This window comes from Portunus trituberculatus, chromosome 37 (assembly GCF_017591435.1).
Source record: "Portunus trituberculatus isolate SZX2019 chromosome 37, ASM1759143v1, whole genome shotgun sequence".
Lineage (NCBI taxonomy): Eukaryota > Metazoa > Arthropoda > Malacostraca > Decapoda > Portunidae > Portunus > Portunus trituberculatus.
The window spans coordinates 23,902,317-23,908,776 of NC_059291.1; positions in this window are offsets into that span (position 1 = coordinate 23,902,317).

Sequence of the window (6,460 nt, forward strand, 5' to 3'; positions counted from 1 at the left end):
AGTCTTGTATTAGTCATCTCTTTACCTTGGAGTTACTGTGATACCAGTAATACACAGAAAGATAGAGAAATGCACCCTACAAGTCACTATTCTATTCTCAACTCTTTTTTTAGGTTGCTTCTGGGAATACATAGAAAGGCTATTCATTAAGAAAACTGTAAAACATGCCACACTTATAAAACAGGTCATCAGGTTCAGAAAACAAAACCAAGTACATTATCAGTCAGCATTATCTAATGGAGTCCTATCTTTACTGGTCAGTAGTGTCTCAAGGAATACAGTACAATGATGCCTCAGAATTATGCTGCTTCAGAGAGAAATTACCTTCTAGAGAGATGTGACTTGAGAACATGCTTTTGGAAGTGATGCTTGAGTTGAATTTCATTTGTTTCATCATTTACCAACCAGATAGGTTTGAGAGTACCAAGTGTAAAGATGCTACATTTGTCAATACAAACAGCTTTAATAATTGGTGTCTACAGCTGTAAATTCAATGTGTATGAATTGAAAAGAAAAGTAAAGCTGATATCCTAAAATTATTGGTGCCCCTCTGGCTTATGTCTTTCATGTAGTGCTTGGAAAAGGTGCCGTAATTAATTTAAGGTCAAAGTCTGACATTTTTCCATTTGTATGCATTGTCATATATCAATATGTTGCTGATAGAATTGTGTTGTATTTTTTTTTTTTTTTTTTTGTGTGTGTGTATTTGGGTGTGATTCTTACAGTAACAGACTTTGGGATGAAAGTCAATGGCAGGATCATGAGAGAAACTCACTAGGCAAGAGAACCTCCAGGAATTCCCAGCTATCAAAGAGCACATGAGTCTCTTTGCATGTAAATAGTATGACTAACTGATGTAGTAGAAGTTATAAGGGTATTTATACAATTTTTATATACCATATGGAAGTGGTGTGTAATTTGCCCAGTAATGCAAGTTAGGCTTGTATTGACACACACACACACACACACACACACACACACACACACACACACACACACACAAGTGGATAATGAGAAACTATTCCTTAGAGAAGAATATGACATTAGAAGCACAAGATCACATAGTAAGAAACTGAGGAAGGGAAGATGTCTGAGAGATGTTAAAAAATTTAGTTTCCCGCAAAGATGTGTTGAGACTTGGAAAGAGTGTGCATAGTTTTAAAGAAAAATTGGATAAGTGTAGATATGGAGACAGGGCCACACAAGCATAAAGCCCAGGCCCTGTAAAACTACAACTAGGTAAATACAACTAGGTAAATACACACACACACACACACACACACACACACACACACACACACACACACACACACACTATCAACAGTGGTGTTCCACAGGGTTCTGTCCTATCACCCACTCTCTTTCTATTATTCATCAATGATCTCCTAAATCTGACTCAATGCCCTATCCACTCCTATGGTGATGATACCACCTTGCATTATTCAACAGCGTTCAACAGACGCCCAACCCAACAACAATTAATTGACTCAAGGCGAGATGCTATAGGACGCCTAACTTCTGATCTTTCACTTGTTTCTGATTGGGGCAGAGAAAACCTGGTTTTGTTCAATGCCTCAAAAACTCAATTTCTACAACTATCTACTCGACATAACCTTCCAGACAACTATCCTCTCTTCTTCAATAACACTCAACTTCCCCTCTCCTCTACATTAAACACACTCGGTCTATCCTTCACTAAAAATCTAAACTGGAAATTTCACATCTCTACTCTTGCTAAATCAGCTTCCAAGAAGTTAGGTGTCCTGTGGCGTCTTCGTCCATTTTCTCTCCCTCCCAGCTGCTTGCTCTGTACAAGGGCCTTATCCGCCCGTGTATGGAGTATGGCTCTCATGTCTGGGGGATCCACACACAGCTTTACTAAACAAGGTGGAATCTAAAGCTTTTCGTCTTATCAACTCTTCTCCTCTAACTGACTGTCTTGATTCTTTAAGTCACCGCCGCAATGTTGCATCTTTATCTGTCTTCTACCGCTGTTTTCATGCTGTCTGCTCTTCTGAACTTGCTAACTGCTTGCCTTCCCCCCTCCTGCGGCCTCGCTGCACAAGACTCTCTACTTCTCATCCCTATTCTGTCCATCTTCCTAATGCAAGAGTTAACCAGTATCTTCACTCCTTCATTCCCTACACTGGTAAACTCTGGAACTCTCTACCTGTGTCTGTATTTCCACCTGCCTATGACTTAAACTCTTTCAAAAGAGGAGTGTCAAGACACCTCTTACGTTAACTGGACCCTCCTTTTAGATTTTTTTGTTTTTTCTCTTTCTCCTACTTTCCTCTCAACAGGGCCTGGCAACCAGCGGAATTTTTTTTTTCCAACACTTTGTTTTCCCTTGGCCAGTGCCCTTGTAATGTAAAAAAAAAAAAAACACACTGTTTGCTCAGCGAACATCTCACAGCCTGCCCAATGACAGATGAGCATGTTGCAACTGAGATAGCAGTGTATTTTACCTAGTTGTAGTTTTACAGGGCCTGGGCTTTATGGCCACACGAGCATAAAGCCCAGGCCCTGTAAAACTACAACTAGGTAAAATACACTGCTATCTCAGTTGCAACATGCTCATCTGTCATTGGGCAGGCTGTGAGATGTTCGCTGAGCAAACATTTATTATCCTCAAACGAGGGGATGTAGTGTTGTGTGTGAAAGTCTCGGCTTTACTGATAGATTGCTCCATGCTCTTTGTGGGAGAGTATGGCTAAAGATGACAAGTCCAGCACATGACCCACAATGCCCGGGGTGACTTGCACACACACACACACACACACAGGTGATGTTCTCAGGTTTGTATTGTGTTGCTACACCTTGTGTCTCTTGGCTGGAACACTATTGTGGTCATGGTCTGATAAGTATCTCCCAGGATTCTAAACAGTATGGTAAGTGGTAAGAGGAGATTTATGCATGATAAATATTTTTATGATAAAATTATTTTGCAGCTTTTTTTTTTTTTTTTTTTTTTCTCACATAGAAGTAGTATGTGTTTATTTTGTGATGTATTTCCTGGACCATAGTGGGATATGTATTTCCTGCAATTATCATATTATCAGTCAAAAATTTAGTTATTTTGTTTAATTGCAAGATGTATTAGAATTATTCCCCCTTCTCTTTTGTTATATGTATATTGTTTGAACCTTTTCCTTTATATTTATTAAGGAAATTTTACCTAACATGTTGAAAAGTCTAGATGGTTTGAATTGATTGCTTTCATATGTAGTGCATTGTCTAACTCATTCAGGTCACCTCTTGCTGACCTGGATGAAGGTACCTTTTGTTAAAACTTGCCTACATTCTTCTCTGGAGCTCTCAACAGGAAATCCAACAGAAATATGACTCATTGGATTATATTTTTATGATTGAAAAGGCACTTCCTACTCTCCATTCCATTTGCAGCTTTTAGAACAGATGAAAGTGAAGGAAAGCAATCAGTTTCTCATCAGTGTAAAGCTTCTTCCATGTACCAAACGTGACTTGGTAATGCAAGCCTGGTTAGCCTTAAGGATTCCACAAAACATTTGACATATAACTTGAAATTGTTAAGATAAGTAAAGCATATCAAAAGAGGACAGCCACTTATGTTTTTAGTATCCCAGTTTTTATTATTATTGTCATCCTTGTTAACACTTGTCATTATCATTATCATTTGTGCTGCATCCAAACAATCTTCACATATCCTTTCTTTAGTCATATTATTATTAGCATTCTTTGTTAAATCATACCCACCAAATCTTCATTTTCTCTCATCATAATGTTCTCCATCTTACAATTTTCCTATTTTTCCTATTTCTAGCTTTATGTTAAGCACCGCATGTATTCAAATTTGCCATTCACTTCCCTTCAGTTGCTCTCAAAATTATCAGTGATAGATGTGCCTCTTGTTGCTGTAAGTACATCAGTTCTTTCTTTGTGTCCTAGTGAACATTGCAGTGAGGCAAGTCAATGGAGTGTGGAGAGGTACTGAAACACCTAGAATTGTGTGCATTAATCTGTACAGCGATGTGTGCTGCTTTGTGTATCTGTTGTAAAGTTGTGTAGCTGAAGCATTACTCTCTCTCTCTCTCTCTCTCTCTCTCTCTCTCTCTCTCTCTCTCTCTCTCTCTCTCTCTCTCTCTCTCTCTCTCTTGTGTAGATATCTGAAGTAATGCAGTACCAAAAGAACTGACTTTGTTTTTAAGAACATATGACTGATGCAGTATTGTTTGTGGAAGGTTGTTTTTTCATACATTGCAACTTCTTGTATTTCATAGCTATAGCTTCTCTCAGCAGTATTTATACCTTAGTTCTACAGATGCTGGCAATGAATAGTATGGTGGAATGGTGACACACCGCCCTGCTGCTATTTGTGTATTTTAGTATCTGCTTTTTTTCTATTTCTTCTTTTCTTTCTTTAATATATCAAGAAATATACATGTAAAAAAATAGTGAGCAGGTTAGGTTAGGTGAAGTTTGGTCTGGACAATGTATCTTAAGTTCAGTGAGGGTATTATTCCTGAATCGAGAAATAGTTTCTCATGACTTTGGTAGTCATTGGTGTACTACAGTTGCTCTTGTGGATTGTGTAGCTCCTCTGTGGAAGCTAGGTGCATTACATATGTCTTAATGCAATGCCTTTTAATGACTTCTCAATTTTCTGTGCTAAATCGTGATATTTGTATTTGTATCTGTGTATATAGTGAACCTTTTGAACACAATAATGATTGCACTTGGAAATACACAAGAAATAGAATTATCAATGTGGCTGAATGTTAGGTGGAGTTTTACTTTTTCTATGCATATTGCTATTGTTCAATTTGTTTGTTTTACCTTGTCGTTTGATTTGTTATTGGTTATATGCTCTTAACCATTACTCCATTAGGCTCCTATGAAATCTATTTTGTCCTTTGGAAAGCTAATGGTTATGTGTTCTTTACTCTTACTTAATTAGGCTCACATGAATTTTATATGAATTATGAATAAAATTATATTAAAGTTCACACACCAACAAATGCATGATACATTGCTTCTCAGTGCATCAGTGGCTAATGTTCCCTATCCTTGTAGGTATTTCTGGTATCCCAGTAACAACAATGCCTGAGTCCTTTACTCTGCAACATCACTTCCTTAAGTTACCTGGCTTTTCTGCCCTTCTTTTCCTACAGCTGCTCTAAGGAAGGTTGTCTTTTCTAGGATTATCCTTCACAAAATACACTTTCTCAACCTTTTCCAAAAATTTTATCTTAGTCACCAATGTTTGCAGCTTTTTATAGTATGTTTATTTTGTTTTATTTGGTATTTTTTCCATTCTTTTTATAGCACACCTTGTTAACCTGTCGATGTATGGCATTTGGTGTCTTGAAGTAAGCACAGTTACTCTTGTGATTATTTGGCCAATGAGAGGAAAGAAAACCAAGTACTACCATGGTAAGTCTGATCACATATCTCATGAGACAATAATAACCCAAATCTCCCTGTAACAGTTTGGTCTTATATTTTTACATTGTTGTTTTCATATCACTTGCTCTTTCATTTATTACAATGCCATATGACTCAATGCTTGGCATTTCCTTTACTTTCATTAAGTGAGCATTTGATTAGACCTTTATAACAATTGAAGTCTTTTTATATGTGACCACCATTCTCCTTTAGCACATGATCTTTCATTTAGCACAATCTCATGACACTCAACTTCTTCCTTTACCTTCATTGATTTGGCATTTGATTTTACTTCCTCCCAGCTACAGGTGCATCTTTTTATCCATTGTTATTCTTCACTGTCTCCTCTTTGACTTAGCATGTGTCACCCTTGACACTGGCAGTTCTTTAAGTTTCATATTAGTTCAACATATCGGAACATTTCATATGAAGTTTGATGTTAACATTATAAAGGAAGGTTTGAGTATAAGATATAAAACTTGTAGACAATTAATGGCATGTATTTGGTGCACATTGATGATTTTGTGCAGCTCTTACAGGCAAATGGTGAGAGTAGTGGTGGTTTATGTTGGGACTATGTACTTTCATTTTCCTTGGAATGCTTTGAAAAACATTTACCTACGAGGAGTTGCTGTATTTCCATTAATTGATGGTTGCTCAAGTTGTAGTGTAAAGTGTGTGTGTGTGTATTTACCTAGTTTTACCTAGTTATGTGTGTGTGTGTGTGTGTGTGTGTGTGTGTGTATCTGTAGTTAGGCTATGTTCAGTAATGATGCTGTGATAGGAATGTTATGTGTAGATTCTGTTCACATGCTTTTTTTTTTTTTATTATTATTATTATTATTATTATTATTATTATTATTATTATTATTATTATCATCATCATTTCTGCTATTATCATTAGTGTTGCTATTATTATTAATATTAAGATTGTAATGCACTTGTTTCAAAGGACTGTAATTCCCTTTACTGGAGCTGAGTTGCCAAGTTCCTGAAGAGAAACAGTACAGTGCAGGAAGTGAGAGTTGCAACTGCT